The following is a 16,522-nucleotide window of genomic DNA, read 5'->3' on the forward strand; positions in this document are numbered from 1 at the left end:
GAGATCTTTTTGTCTGTATCTAGTGTACGTGTCTGGTATGAGGCTAACTTTGAATCGTGGCGTGGAGAGACCAGAAGAAAAAAGTGGGAAATTCACTGCTACTTCAGTGTTACCTTGTGCTCTGTTTGCTTTTCCATTCTGCCTGTTAACATTTACTTTTCAGAGTCCTCAGAGAGTTACTCCATCCAGGGCTTTTAGTTACATTCAGTGGGAGAGAAAGGAAGGAGTGTGCTCACTTCATCTTAACTGGAACTAGAACCTCTATAGTCAATTTTAAAATAATTTTTATTATGAAAAATTTTGAACATATACAAAATTATGAAAAATGTCATACATACATAAAACCTCCATGTACCCGTTACCCACCTTCACATTTATCAAATAACATTTGGCCAATGTTATTTCATCTGTAACTTTCCACTCCCACTGTCACTTGACTTTTAAATGCAAAACCCAGATGTCATTTCATTTCGTGTGGTCAATTTTTATAATTTTTGTGTGTATTTGAAAAGAATGTGTAATATGCAGTTGTTCAGTGTTCTATATATGTCCATTACATGAAATTGTTGATCATGTTGATAAAAATATTTTATATCCTTACTGGTTTTTAAAATATTGTTACTGATACATTTTTTTTTTTTTATCCTGTACAATCCTTTTTGAAGTCTAAGCTCTGAAAAGTGATAATATGTAGTTGTGTTATTCAAGTCTAATATATTTGTGTTGCAGGGTGCTAAAGATAGTTTTCTTTTTTTTGGCCTTGAACTCTTTTTGTTCAACGTAATTCTTTTAAGCTGTTATGGAAATGAGCATTTAAGGAAAGCTTTAGGACTACATATGATAAACATATTATTTGTGTGATGTATTGTTATCATGCCATTACATTGCATATTTGAGTTCTAGCTTGAAAATCTTAAAGGCCTGAGAAGTGCATTTTCTCTTTTGACAATAGCCATCGTAATGGGTGTGAAGTGGTATCTCATTGTTTTGATTTGCCTTTCCGTAATGACTAATGGTGTTGAGCATCTTTTCATGCACTTACTGGCTATTTATATATCTTCTTTGGAGAAATGTCCGTTCAAGTCCTTTGCCATTTTTAAATTGGATTGTTCCTTTTTTTGTTGAGATGTAGGAGTTCTTAATATATTCTGGATATTAATTCCTTATCAGATATATGATTTGCAAATGTTTTCTCCCTTCCTGTGCGTTGTCTTTTTCTTCTCTTTCTACTGTCCTTTGACACACAAAAGTTTTTTATTTTCATGAAGTCAGTTTGTTTTTTCTTTTGTTGTATGTGCTTTTGGTGTTCAATTCAAGAAGTCATTGCCAAATCCAATGTCATAAAGATTTTCCCCTATGTTTTCTTCTAAGAGTTTTATAGTTTTAACTCTTAAGTTTAAGTCTTAATGGTCAATTTTGAGTTAATTTTTGTAAACGGTGTAAGGTAAGAGTCCAGCTTCATTCTTTTGCATGTGGACATACAGGGTTCCCAGCACCATTGTTGAAAAGAAGTCCTTTTCCCATTGAATGGTCTTGGCACCTTTGCTGAAAAGCAATTGACCATACATGTGAAGGTTTACTTCTGGGCTCTCTATTTTATTCCATTGGACTATATGTTTTTTTTAATGCCAATACCACACTGTTTTGATTGCTGTAGCTTTGTAGTAAGTTTTGAAATCAGGAAATGGGAGTCATCCAACTTTGTTCTTCTTTTTCAGGATTGTTTTGGCTATTTGGAGTCGCTTGAGATGCTATATGAATTTTCAAAAAAGACTATTCTTTTTTTAGAGCTGTTTTATGTTCACAGCAAAATTGAGGGGAAGTTAGAGATTTCCCTTATGCCCTCTGCCCTCACACATGTGTAGCCTCCCCCATTATCAACATCCCCCACTGGAGTGGTACATTTGTTAAAATTGATAAACCTACTAACACATTCATAATCGCCCAAAGTCCATAGTTTACGTTATGATTCACTCTTGACGTTGTCATTCTATGGATTTGGACAAATGTGTCCATCTTTATGGTATCATACAAAGTATTTTCACTGCCCTAAAAATCCTCTGTGCCCCGCCTATTCATCCCTGCCGCTGCCCCAACCCTTGGCAACCTCCAAACTTTTTACTGTCTCCATAGTTTTGCCTCTTCCAGAATGTCATATACGTAGTTAAAATCAACAACATGTAGCCTTTTCAGATTGGCTTCTTTTACTTAGTAATGTGTGTTTCAAGTTCCCTCATGTCTTTTCATGAATTGATAGCTCATTTCTTTTTAGTGCTGAATAATATTCCGTTGTCTGGATGTACCACATTTTATTAATCCATTCACCTACAGAAGGACATCTTGGTTGATTCCAAGTTTTAGCAATTATGAATAAAGCTGCTATAAACATCCACGTGCAGGTTTTTATGTGCACATAAGTTTTTAGCTCCGTTGGGTAAATACCAAGGAGTGCAATTGCTGCATCATATGGTAAGGGTATATTTGCCTTTGTCAGAAACCACCAAACTTTTTTCCAAAGTGATTGTACCCTTATGCATTCCTATCAGCAATGAATGAGAGTTCCTGTTGCTCCATGTCCTTGCCAGCATTTGGTGTTGTCAGTGTTTTTGGCCATTGTAGTAGGTGTATATTACAGGTGTATTGCATTTCCGTGATGACGTATGATGTGGAACATCTTTTCATATGCTTACTTGCCATCTGTGTATGTTCCTTGATGAGGTTTCAAATCCATATGAATTTTGGGATGGATTTTTGGGTTTCTTTTAAATTCTAGAAGTTGAGATTTGTTTTTGTTTTTGTTTTTGTTTTATTTATTTATTTTTATTGATGTTTTAATGGTTTCTAACATTGTGAAATTTTTGGGTTGTACATTTTTGTTTGTCCATCACCATATATATGACTCCCTTCACCCCTTGTGCCCACCCCCCACCCCCACTGCCCCTGGTAACCACAGTCCAGTTTTCTCTGTCCATGTGTTGGTTTATATTCCACATATGAGTGAGATCATACAGTGTTTGTCTTTCTCTTTCTGGCTTATTTCACTTAACATAATACGCTCCAGGCCCACCCATGTTGTTGCAAATGGGACGATTTTGTCTTTTTTTATGGCTGAGTAGTATTCCATTGTATATATATACCACATTTTCCTAATCCAATCGTCAGTCGAGGGACACTTAGGTTGCTTCCACTTCTTGGCTATGGTGAATAATGCTGCAATGAACATAGGGGTGCATAAGCCTCTTTGGATTGTTGATTTCAGGTGCGTTGGATAGATTCCCAGTAGTGGGATGGCTGGATCATAGGGCATCTCTATTTTTAATTCTTTGAGGAATCTCCATTCCGTTTTCCATAGAGGCTGCACCAATTTGCATTCCCACCAGCTGTGTATGAGGGTTCCTGTTTCTCCACATCCTCTCCAACATTTGTTGTTTTTTGTCTTGGTGATTATAGCCATTCTAACGGGTATGAGGTGGTATCTTAGTGTTGTTTTGATTTGCATTTCCCTGATGATTAGTGATGTTGAGCATCTTTTCATGTGCCTATTGGCCATCTGTATATCTTCCTTGGAGAAGTGTCTGTTCATTTCCTCTGCCCATTTTTTGATCGGGTTGTTTTTTTGTTGTTCAGTTGTGTGAGTTCTTTATATATTATGGAGATCAACCCCTTGTCAGATGTATGTTTTGCAAATATTCTCTCCCAGCTGGTTGGTTGTCTGTTCATCTTGATTCTGGTTTCATTAGTCTTATAAAAGCTCTTTAATCTGATAAAGTCCCACTTGTTTATTTTTTCTTTAGTTTCCCTAGTCTGGGTAGGCATGTCATCCGAAAAGATTCCTTTAAAACCAATGTCAAATAGTGTGTTGCCTATATTTTCTTCTCTGAGTTTTATAGTTTCAGGTCTCACCTTCAGGTCTTTGATCCATTTTGAGTTAATTTTTGTGAATGGCGATAGCACATGGTCCACTTTCATTCTTTTGCATGTGGCTGTCCAGTTTTCCCAACACCATTTATTGAAGAGACTTTCCTTTCTCCATTGCATGTTCTTAGCACCTTTGTCGAAAATTAGCTGTCCGTATATGTGTGGTTTTATTTCTGGGCTTTCAATTCTGTTCCATTGATCTGTGTGTCTGTTTTTGTACCAGTACCATGCTGTTTGGATTACTATTGCTTTGTAGTATGTTTTGAAGTCAGGGATTGTGATGCCTCCTGCTTTGTTCTTTTTTCTTAGGATTTCTTTAGCTATTCAGGGTCTTTTGTTGCCCCATATAAATTTTAGTATTCTTTTTTCTATTTCTGTGAAGAACATCATTGGGATTCTGATTGGAATTGCATTGAATCTGTAGATTGCTTTAGGTAATAGAGACATTTTAACTATGTTTATTCTTCCAATCCACGTGCATGGGATATCTTTCCATTTCTTTATGTCATCATGGATTTCTTTCAATAATGTCTTGTAGTTCTCATTGTATAGGTCCTTCACCTCCTTGGTAAGATTTATTCCTAGGTATTTTATTCTTTTTGATGCAATTGTAAATGGTATTATCTTTTTGAGCTCTCTTTCTGTTAGTTCATTATTAGCATACAGAAATGCAACTGATTTTTGTAGATTGACTTTGTACCCTGCAACTTTGCTGTAGTTGTTGATTTTTTCTAATAGTTTTCCAATGGATTCTTTAGGGTTTTCTATAGATAAAACCATGTCATCTGCAAATAGTGAGAGTTTCACTTCTTCGTTACCTATTTGGATTCCTTTTATTCCTTTTTCTTGCCTAATTGCTCTGGCCAAAACCTCCAGTACTATGTTGAACAGGAGTGGTGAGAGTGGGCAGCCCTGCCTCGTTCCTGTTCTCAGAGGAATAGCTTTCAGTCTTTCCCCGTTGAGTATGATGTTGGCTGTGGGTTTGTCATATATGGCCTTTATTATGTTGAGGTATTTTCCTTCTATTCCCATTTTATTGAGAGTTTTTATTATAAATGGATGTTGTATCTTGTCAAATGCCTTCTCTGCATCTATTGAGATGATCATGTGGTTTTTATTCTTTGTTTTGTTGATGTGATGTATGACGTTGATTGATTTGCGGATGTTGAACCATCCCTGCGTCCCTGGTATAAATCCCACTTGATCATGGTGTATGATCTTTTTAATGTATTGTTGTATTCGGTTTGCCAATATTTTGTTGAGGATTTTTGCATCAATGTTCATCAGCGATATTGGCCTGTAATTTTCTTTCTTTGTATTGTCTTTGTCTGGTTTTGGTATCAGGGTGATGTTGGCCTCGTAGAATGATTTAGGAAGTGTTCCATCTTCCTCTCTTTTTTGGAATAGTTTGAGAAGGATGGGTATTAAATCTTCTTTGAATGTTTGGTAAAATTCACTGGAGAAGCCATCTGGTCCTGGACTTTTATTTTTTGGGAGGTTTTTGATTACTATTTCAATCTCTTTACTTGTTATTGGTCTATTCAGATTCTCCATTTCTTCTTGGTTCAATTTTGGGAGGTTGTATAAGTCTAAGAATTTATCCATTTCTTCTAGATTGTCCAGTTTGTTGGCATATAATTTCTCATAGTATTCTCTTATAATCCTCTGTATTTCCATAGTATCCGTTGTAATTTCTCCTCTTTCATTTCTAATTTTATTTACTTGAGCCTTTCCTCTTTTTTTCTTAGTAAGCCTGGCTAAGGGTTTGTCGATTTTGTTTATCTTCTCGAAGAACCAACTCTTTGTTTCATTAATCCTTTCTACTGTTTTTTTGGTCTCAATTTCATTTATTTCTGCTCTGATTTTTATTATTTCTCTCCTTCTGCTGGCTTTGGGCTTTGTTTGTTCTTCTTTTTCTAGTTCTGTTAGGTGTAATTTAAGGCTGCCTATTTGGGCTTTTTCTTGTTTGTTAAGGTGGGCTTGTATCGCTATGAGTTTCCCTCTCAGGACCGCTTTTGCTGCATCCCATATGGTTTGATATGGCATATTATCATTTTCGTTTGTTTCCAGATAGTTTTTGATTTCTCCTTTAATTTCATCAATGATCCATTGGTTGTTCAGTAGCATGTTGTTTAATCTCCACATTTTTGTCACTTTCCCAGTTTTTTTTTCATGGTTTATTTCCAGTTTCATAGCCTTATGGTCTGAAAAGATGCTTGTTATGATTTCAATCTTCTTAAATTTATTGAGGCTTGCTTTGTTTCCCAACATATGGTCTATCCTAGAGAATGTTCCATGTGTGCTTGAGAAGAATGTGTAGTCAGCTGTTTTTGGATGGAGTGCTCTGTATATGTCTATTAGGTCCATCTCGTCCAGTTTTTCATTTAAGTCTACTATTTCTTTATTGACTTTTTGTCTGGATGATCTATCCATTGTTGTAAGTGGGGTGTTAAGATCCCCTACTATTATCGTGTTGTTGTTGATTTCTCCTTTTAGGTTTGTTAACAGTTGCTTTATGTACATTGGTGCTCCTATGTTGGGTACATATATATTTATAAGTGATATGTCTTCTTGATGGAGTGTCCCTTTTATCATTATATATTTCCCTTGTTTTTCTTAACCTGTTTTATCTTGAAATCTACTTTGTCTGATATGAGTATGGCAACACCTGCTTTCTTTTGTTTGCCATTAGCTTGGAGTATTGTCTTCCATCCTTTCACTCTGAACCTGTGCTTGTCTTTAGTGCTAAGATGTGTTTCCTGAAGGCAGCATATTGTTGGGTCTTGCTTTTTAATCCATCCTGCCACTCTGTATCTTTTGATTGGAGAGTTCAATCCATTTACATTTAGGGTAATTATTGATATATGAGGGCTTAATGTTGCTGTTTTGTCACTTATTTTCTGGTTCTTTTGCATTTCCTTTGTTTCTTGTCCCATTTGTTTTGGACTGCCAATTCAGTTTGGTTGTTCTGTCTTATGACTCTTCTAGTTTTCTCTTTGTTTATCATATGTGGTTTTGTTTTGATTATTTGTTTAGTGGTTACCTTGAGGTTTGGGCAAAAAATCTTGTGTATGAGATAGTCCATTATCTGATGGCCTCCTATTTCCTTATACTAAGTCAATTCAATCACTTTCCTCTTCCCCTTCTAAGTTGTTCTTGTTATATCTTATTCTATCTTGTGTTGTGGCTGTGTGTTTACAGTGATGAGGTTAAATTTATTTTTGGTGAGTTTCTTCCTTTGATCTTTGAATTTAGTATTTAAGTGGTTGTTAACCTCTTCTGGTAAAGATCTACTATTTTTCTGAGTTTGTCTATCTACTTTTCTCCTTGCTCCAAGCTTTGTGTTCCCTTTCTCTTCTTTTTTCAGGCCTGAGGGCCTTTCTGAGTATTTCTTGTAGTGGGGGTCTCGTGGCCATGAACTCCCTTAGTTTTTGTTTATCTGGGAGAGTTACCATTTCTCCATCATATTTGAAGGATATTTTTGCTGAATAGAGTATTCTTGGCTGAAAGTTTTTGTCTTTCAGTATTTTGAATATATCATTCCAGTCTCTTCTAGCCTGTAAAGTTTCTGTTGAGAAATCCGCTGAGAGCCTGATGGGAGTTCCTTTGTACGTTATTTTTTGTTTTTGTCTAGCTGCCCTTAATATTGTTTCTTTGTCGTTGACCCTGGCTAGCCTTACCACTAGGTGTCGTGGTGAAGGCCTTTGTCTGTTAATATATATAGGTGTCCTGTTGGCTTCGCTTACTGGTATTTCCTGCTCCTTCCCCAGATTTGGGAAATTCTCAGCTATTATTTCCTTGAATAGGCTCTCTGTTCCTCTTTCCCTCTCTTCTCCCTCAGGAATACCTATAATTCTTATGTTACATTTTCTAATAGAGTCAGATATTTCTCGGAGACTTTCTTCATTTCTTTTTAGTCTTAGTTCTCTCTCCTCTTCCATCTGGAGTATATCTGTATTCCTATCCTCTAAAGTACTAATTCTTTCCTCCATATTGTCAGCTCTGTTCTTTAAAGATTCCAGATTCTCCTTTATCTCCTCCATTGTGTTCTTCATCTCCATCAGCGCTGACTGGTTTTTCTTTATGATTTCAATCTCTTTTGTGAAGAAACTCCTAATCTCATTGAATTGTTTGTCTGTGTTGTCTTGTATTTCGTTGAGTGTTTTTATGATAGCTATTTTGAAATCTCTGTCATTTAGTTTATGGATTTCTGTGTCTTCGGGGTTGATTTCTGGGTGCTTGTCATTTTGTTTCTGGTCTGGTGATTTCATATATTTTTGCATTGTGGTTCCTGTGTTGGTTTTGTTTTTCCTCATCCTGGAAATCTCTGGTTGCAATTTCCACCTGCCGCCACTGTCTGGTGGTAAAGGGCTGTGTAGTCTAAGCCCCCTGCGCTCTGCCCCGGTTTTTCTGCTGCGATCCGCAGTTTTGTTTATTGTTTTTTGTTTTTTTCCCGCTGCGATCCACGGGTCCGGTCGTTTGATCAGGTCTGCCGTGGATCACTTGGTCTGGTCTGTCACAGATCTCTTGGTCTGGTCTGCCGTGGATCGCTAGGTCTGGTCTGGTCGGTTGAGCTGCAGGGTCCGGTTTGCGGGGAGGGGGGAGCTCTCTTTTGCCCTCTGGGTCCCTGATGTGGGAGGCTTCTCGTTCGCCCCTCTTTATCCGCTCTCTGGGGTGCTCAGATGTTGATGGTAGCCCTGTGGCTCTTCTGAGTCCTCTGTGCGGGAGTTTCCCACTGGCTGAGAGAGCCCGAAGAGCTACGGTTTCCCCGCCGAGGGCCGCCCCTCCCCCCTCTCTGGGAGCCGCAGGGACCGGGATCGCTGATCTGATGGGGAGGGAGAGGAGTTCTCCTTACCTCTCCCCACTTCCTCCTGGGGCCCAGCACGTTCTGCTCTCAGACGTGCGGCAATGTGGATCTTTCCGCTCTAGCTTTTCACTGTCTGGGATTCCGTTGTTGGTCTGTGACTGTTCCTTTTGTTGTATCTTGTCGGGGGAAGAGTTCACAGGAAAGCTCACTCCGCCATGATGCTGACGTCACTCCTAGAAGTTGAGGTTTTAAAAGAAGCAGTCATGTCCATCCCTATCTCCAGTTCTCTTCTTTATCTGCATTAAGGAAATCTTTTTGTTCTTGTTCAGATTTTTTTATTTTCTGCCAATTAACACCAGTGTTTTAGTGTTTTGATTTTTAAAATTTTTTGTATGTATGCTATTTGATTTTGTAATGGATACATTTCTATTATATTGCTTGCTTTTCTTGTCTTTTGTTTTGAAAAGGTATATCAGGAAATACAGATTTCTAGAAAGATGAATCTATGGGATTTAATTGAGAGATTAAAATATTTGGAGAGGATAATGAAATCTGACAAGTGCTTTCTCACGTTATCATATAAGGTGACAGCAAGAGGTCACTTGTTGAAGTTACTAGGCAAACCCATTGAAGTTGGAAGGAGAAATAACTGTTTAAATGTCTTGTTTACACCTTAAATTCAAACAGGGATTTTTACTACTTTTAATATTTGAAGTTTTATAAAAAAATGAAGAGAATGAGGAAGCCTCATTGTATTTTGTGATTGATAAAGTAATTACAGTGGAGTTGAAAATATTTGAGGCAACAAAGAGCGTAAGCTTGGAAGGTAGAATACTCTGGTTTTTAATCTCAGTTTAGTTACTTATCAGAAAAATTATGTGATTTGATTTACATTTTTTATAACCGCTTTATTGAGATATACCTCACATACCATATAATTCGCCTATTTAAAGTATACAACTCAGTGGATTTTAGTATATTCACAGAGGTGTGCAACCATCACCAGAATCAATTATAGAACATTTTCTTTATCCCAAAAAGAACTCCTTCACCCTTTAGTACTTACTCCTCATTTCCTCATAACTTCCCCCCTGCCTACCAATCTACTTTCTGTCTCTGTAGATCTGCCTATTCTGGACATTTCTGATTTGCGTTTTTAAAAGATTACTCTGGCTAATGTAAAGAATGAAAGCAAGGAGTCCACTGAGGAGACTGTTGCGGAAATCCAAGCTTGATAGGGTGGTAGTATGGACTTGGCTGTTAACAGTGAAGATAAAGAGAAATTTATGGATTAGCGTATTGTTTAGAAAACAATGACAGTTTAAAAAATAGTTTTAAAATAGACCTGAAACTGTGAAACTTCTAGAAGAAAACATAGGCAGTACGCTCTTCGACATCGGTCTTAGCAACATCTTTTCAAACACCACATCTGACCGGGCAAGAGAAACAATAGAAAAAATAAACAAATGGGACTACATCAAACTAAAAAGCTTCTGCACAGCAAAGGAAACCATCAACAAAACGAAAAGACAACCTAACAATTGGGAGAACATATTTGCAAACCATACATCTGATATTGGCTTAATCTCCAAAATATATAAAGAACTCATGCATCTCAACAACAAAAAAACTAACAACCCAATTAAAAAATGGGCAAAAGACCTGAACAGACATTTCTCCAAAGAAGATATACAGATGGCCAACAGACACATGAAAAGATGTTCAAAATCACTAACTATCAGGGAAATGCAAATCAAAACTACAATGAGATATCACCTGACGCCCGTCAGAATGGCTATAATTAACAAGACAGGAAACAACATGTGTTGGAGAGGATGTGGAGAGAAGGGAACTCTCATACACTGCTGGTGGGAGTGCAAACTGGTGTAGCCACTATGGAAAACAGTATGGAGATTCCTCAAAAAAGCAAGGATAGAACTACCATATGATCCAGCTATTCCACTGTTGGGTATTTATCCAAAGAACTTGAAAACACCAATATGCAAAGGTACATGCACCCCTGTGTTCATTGCAGCGTGATTCACAATAGCCAAGACTTGGAAGCAACCTAAGTGCCCATCAAGGGACGAATGGATAAAGAAGCTGTGGTATATATACACAATGGAATACTACTCAGCCATAAGAAATGATGAAATCCAGCCATTTGTGACAACATGGATGGACATTGAGGGTATAATGCAAAGTGAAATAAGTCAGAGGGAGAAGGTCAAATACCGTATGATTTCCTTCATTAAGTAGTAGATAATAACAACAATAAACAAACACATAGGGACAGAGATTGGATTGGTGGTTACCAGAGGGGAAGGGGGGAGGGAGGAGGGTGAAAGTGATAATTCAGTACATGTGTGTGGTGATGGGTTGTAAATTAGTATTTTGGTGGTGAACATGATGTAATCTATGCAGAAATAGAAGTACAATGATGTACACCTGAAATTTTTACAATGTTATAAACCAATGTTACTGCAATAAAGAAAAAAAAAAAAAAACAAAAAAAAAAAAACAAAAAAACTTTGAGTGGAAGAGAAATACCAAAAAATAAAAAAAAATAAAAAAAAAAGAAAACAATGACATTTTAAAAAATAGTTTTAAAATAGTTTATTTTGGTAGAAGAATATTTAATTTATATAGAGAGACCATAATATGCAAAGTAATGATTTTATTCTTAATAAAAGCCTTCAGATGCTGCAAGAAAGGCTAGAAAAGCTTTACATCCAGTATGTGAGGAAATGTTTATTAGTGGAATATGTATTGGGTTTTCAAACCTCTGAAGCTTACAGTGTAGTATAGCTTTACCCAGTTGATGTCAGATTGGGCCTGCTTTTGAAAAAGTCTGAAGTGGTGAATTGCTTACTAGTTTACTTCCCAGTAGATTAGACTATATATTTAGTTTTAGTGATTGATATTATTTATCCTTTCTGGCTTAAGTAAAGTAGAACCAACATTCAAGGTCAAAATACAAATTTATGATTTAGAAATATGTAAAAATTACCCCATTTATAAGACTATCTGGAAATAATTTGTATATTAGTTCTGTAAATGACATCTGCTTTTTATTTATAACAATAAAAGAAAGAGCTTTAGACTTAGATGTGGGTTCCAATCTGGCCTTTACCTTTTATTTTATTTTATTTATTTATTTATTTATTTGTTTGTTTGTTTGAGGAAGATCAGCCCTGAGCTAACATCCATGCCAATCCTCCTCTTTTTTTTTTTTTCTTTTGCTGAGGAAGACTGGCCCTGGGCTAACATCTCTTATGCCCTCCACTTTATATGGGACGCTGTCACAGCATGGCCTGACAAGCGGTGCCTCAGTGCGCGCCTGGGATCCAAACCCCGGGCCGCCAGCAGCAGAGTGCGTGCACTTAACTGCTACGCCACGGGGCTGGCCCCTTTACCTGTTATTTTGTGTTCTGTAGAGCGACTTAAACTTTCCTAACTGCACTTTCATCACCTGAAATGGGTAGAAGTTGAGAATTTAAACCAATCACCATGGGAGAAATTGAAACATTTTGTAGGGAACTACTTCTCAAAAAAAAAAAAAAAGTGATACATTAAGTTGTTTAACAGGTGCATTAGTTAAAGAAACATTATTTTTATACTATTTTAAACTGCCCAGAGCATAGCAAGAGAATCGATGCTTTACTACATTATTTAATTTTCTTTTTTTTTTTTTTTGAGGAAGATTAGCCCTGAGCTAACATCTGTTGCCAATCCTCCTCTTTTTTGCTGGGGAAGATTGGCCCTGGGCTAACATCCATACCCATCTTCCTCTATTTTATATGTGGGATGCTGCCACAGCATGGCTTGATAAGTGGTGCATAGGTCCATGCCTGGGATCCAACCCTGTGAACCCCAGGCCGCTGAAGCGGAGCACGTGAACTTAACCGCTAAGCCACCAGGCTGGCCCCTTTAAATTTTAATTTAAGCAAAACTTGACAGAGATGAGAAAAATAAAAGACTACAATCCATAGTAAATATAGATGCAGAAATCAGAAACGAAATAGAATTTTAAAATATTAAAAACATTTATATACAGTAAAATCGACTTGTTTTTTGCTGTGCAGTTCTACGAGTTTTAACACATGTATAGATTTGTGTGACCATCACCACAGTCAGGATACAGAGTAGCACCTGAAAAATCTCTGTGGTTTCATTGTAGTCAAACCGTCTACCTACCTGTAACCTCTGGCAATCTGATCTGTTCTCCATCACTACAATTTTATTTTCCAGAAAGTCATATAACAATATGTAATCTTTTGAAACTGGCTTCTTTTGTCATCAGCATAATACTTTTGAGATTCTTGTTGAGCATGTCAATAATTCCTTCCTTATTGCTTGATTGCCAAGTAGTATTCCACTATGTGGATGTACTGGAGTTTGATTATCCATTCAGCTGTTGAAACATCATTTAGGTTATTTCCAGTTTTGGTGATTATACATAAAACTTCTATAAATGTTTATGTGCAGGTTTTGTGTGAAGATAAGTCTTCGTTTCTAGAGTAAATACCTACGAGTGTACCATCATGCATTCCCACCAACAATATATGGGTGTTACAATTGTTCTGCATGTTTGATATTGTCAGGTATTATTGGTTTTAGTGTTGTCGTGGTTTTTGTTTGTTTGGTTTTGGGTTTTTTTAGCCAATCTAATAGGTGTATAGTGCTATCTCATTGTGGTTTTCATTTTCATTTCTCTGATAGCTAATGATGTTGAGTGTCTTTTTATGTGCTTATTTGCCATTTCTATATCTTTGATGAAGTGTCTATTCAAATCTCTGCCCATTCTTTAATTGGGTTGTTTGTATGTACTCTATGATTATAGAAAATTCTAGAAAATGCAAACTCATCTCCAGGGCAGTGGTAACGCTGGCGCGGTACAGGCACCTAAAAGTCTGAGAGAGGGAAACTCTTGTTTCCTACCAAAGGAACTGTCGTCCCAAGAATGTGGAAAAATTTCTATTTTTTTCTTTTCTGTTAAAATTATTTTATTGGGGTCATATTGGCTTAAAACATTGTGTAAATTTCAGGTGTACATCACTATATTTCAGTTTCTATATAGATTGCATCATGTTCACCACTGACAGTCCAGTTTTTATCTGTCACTGTACATATGTGCCCCTTTACCGCTTTTGCCCTTCCCCCAACCCCCTCTCCTCTGGTAACCACTAATCTATTCTCCCTATCTATGTGTTTATTTATCTTCCACATATGAGTGAAATCATACAGTATTTGTCTTTCTCTGACTTATTTCACTCAGCATAATGCTATCAGGGTCCATCCATGTTGTCACAAATGGCACAATTTTGTCTTTTATTATGGCTGAGTAGTATTCTATTGTATATATATATATATATACCACATCTTCTTTATCCATTTATCCATGATGGACACTTAGGTTGCTTCCATGTCTTGGCTGTTGTGAATAATGCTGCAGTGAACATAGGGGTGCATATATCTTTTGGAATTATTGATTTCATGTTCTTTGGGTAAATACCCAGTAGTGGAATAGCTGGGTCGTATGATATTTCTATTTTTAATTTTTTGAGAAATCTCCGTACTGTCTTCCATAGTGGCTGCACCAGTTTGCATTCCTACCAGCAGTGTATGAGGGTTCCCCTTTCTCCACATCCTCTCCAACATTTGTGGTTTTTTGTCTTGGTAATTATAGCCATTCTAACTGGTGTTAAGATGATATCTCATTGTAGTTTTGATTTGCATTTCTCTGATGATTAGTGATGTTGAACGTCTTTTCATGTGCCTGTTGGCCATCTATATATCTTCTTTGGAAAAATATCTGTTCATATTGTCTGCCTGTTTTTTGATCAGGTTGTTTGTTTTTTTATTGTTGAGTTGTGAGTTCTTTATATATTTTGGAAATTAACCCCTTGTTGGATATATGATTTGCAATATTTACTCCCAGTTGGTGGGTTTTCTTTTTGTTTTGTTGATGGTGTCCTTTGCTGTGCAGAAGCTTTTTAGTCTGATGTAGTCCTATTATTTTTTCTTTTGTTTCCTTTGCCTGAGGAGACATGGTATTCGCAAAGATACTGCTAAGACCAATGTCAAGGAGTGTACTGCCTATATTTTCTTCTAGGAGTTTTATGGTTTCAGGTCTTAACATTCAAGTCTTTAATCCATTTTGAGTGAATTTTTTTGCATGGTGTAAGATAATGGTCTACTTTCATTTTTTTGCAGGTGGCTGTTCAGTTTTACCAACACTGTTTATTGAAGAGACTTTCCTTTCTCCATTGTATGTTTTTGGCTCCTTTGTCGAGGATTAGGTGTCCATAGATGTGTGGTTTTGTTTCTGGGCTTTCAGTTATGTTCCATTGATCTATGTCTCTGTTTTTGTGCCAGTACCATGCTGTTTTGATTACCATAGCTTTGTAGTATATTTTGAAGTCAGAGAGTGTGATACTCCAGCTTTGTTCTTTTTTCTCAGGATTGCTTTGGCTCTATTGCTTTTTTCTTTTCTATCTTCTAGCAAAGTGGTTTTCTACTGGGCCCGATTTTGCCCCCCAGGGAACTTTTGGCAATATGTGGAGACATTTTTGGTTGTCACAACCGTAATGGGGAGGAGGGTATTACTAGTAACTAGTAGCACCTACACAGATATAGGGAGAAGTTTTGGTTTAGAGGAGAAAAATGAAGTAAGTGTAGGAGAACTGAATGGCTTTGAAAATTTTTGGCTTCTGAGATATTTTGGGAGATGATGTGATATTTCTTTGAATCTTGGACCTTTTCATCACAGAATCACAAAATGTTAAGTAGAAAAGAATCTTGGAGACCATGTAACCCTATTCTCCTAATTTTATAGATAAGAACACTGAGACCAGATAGTATTCAGGGTTTAAATTTGAATAGCTGGGATTTGAATTTAAGATTTCTAAGTCCTTTGTACTTTGCTTTTTTACACATCATTGCTCCCTTCTTTCTTTTTGTGTTTAGGAATACTTTCTGTTTACAAGAAGGCCAAGATATGAAGGGCTGGCCCTGTGGCGTAGTGGTTAAGTGCGCGTGCTCCGCTGCTGGCGGCCCGGGTTTGGATCCCGGGCGTGCACTGATGAACCGCTCGTCAAGCCATGCTGTGGCAGCGTCCCATATAAAGTGGAGGAAGATGGGCACGGATGTTAGCCCAAGGCCAGTCTTCCTCAGCAAAAAGAGGAGGATTGGCATGGATGTTAGCTCAGGGCTGATCTTCCTCACCAAAAAAAAAAAAAAAAAAAGGAAGGCCAAGGTGAGAGCTGCATGCTAGGGAAAGATGAAGGGAGACCTGTAGATTACTATCTACTTTGGCTTGCCAAGCAGAAGCTCTATCTGGGGATAAAGATTGGGCATTTGGTATTTCCTTTGTGCTCTGACTTCAAAACCTGACCATGGATGATGAAACAGGAAACTCAATTTTTAGGATATATTAATAGCTCTCTTTAGTCTTGAGAACTGTCAGTGAGGCTAAAAGTGCCTTGGAAAGACTTGCAGGCTTAAGGTATGAATAGAAGAAGAGAAAAAGGAAGAAAAGCAATAAGAGAGTAAAGAGAGAATAGGGTTGTGTTTCATGGGGCCAGTGGAATGATCTGAAACAGTTGTTTCAGATTCTAACCTATTTACAAATAAATTTTAAGGTGGTATTATTTTAATATTTAATTTTTTAAGAGCATCCTATTTTGAATCTGGGACTGAATAATCCTGGCCTCTTCTCATAGACACCATCAGGATTTTAGTATACTTACTTTCTCTTATAGTGATTATATACATAGCAAGAAAATACTAATGGTT

At 37.0% G+C, this 16,522-nt stretch overlaps 1 protein-coding gene across 3 annotated transcripts in view; it reads left to right on the forward strand.

Annotated features, from left to right (window-relative positions):
• Nucleotides 1-16,522, forward strand: part of MICU1 (mitochondrial calcium uptake 1) — a 252,362-nt gene that overhangs the window by 15,856 nt on the left and 219,984 nt on the right. The window lies entirely within an intron of this gene.

This window comes from Ceratotherium simum, chromosome 6 (assembly GCF_057802395.1).
Source record: "Ceratotherium simum simum isolate JZ-2026a chromosome 6, ASM5780239v1, whole genome shotgun sequence".
Classification (NCBI taxonomy): Eukaryota; Metazoa; Chordata; class Mammalia; order Perissodactyla; family Rhinocerotidae; genus Ceratotherium; species Ceratotherium simum.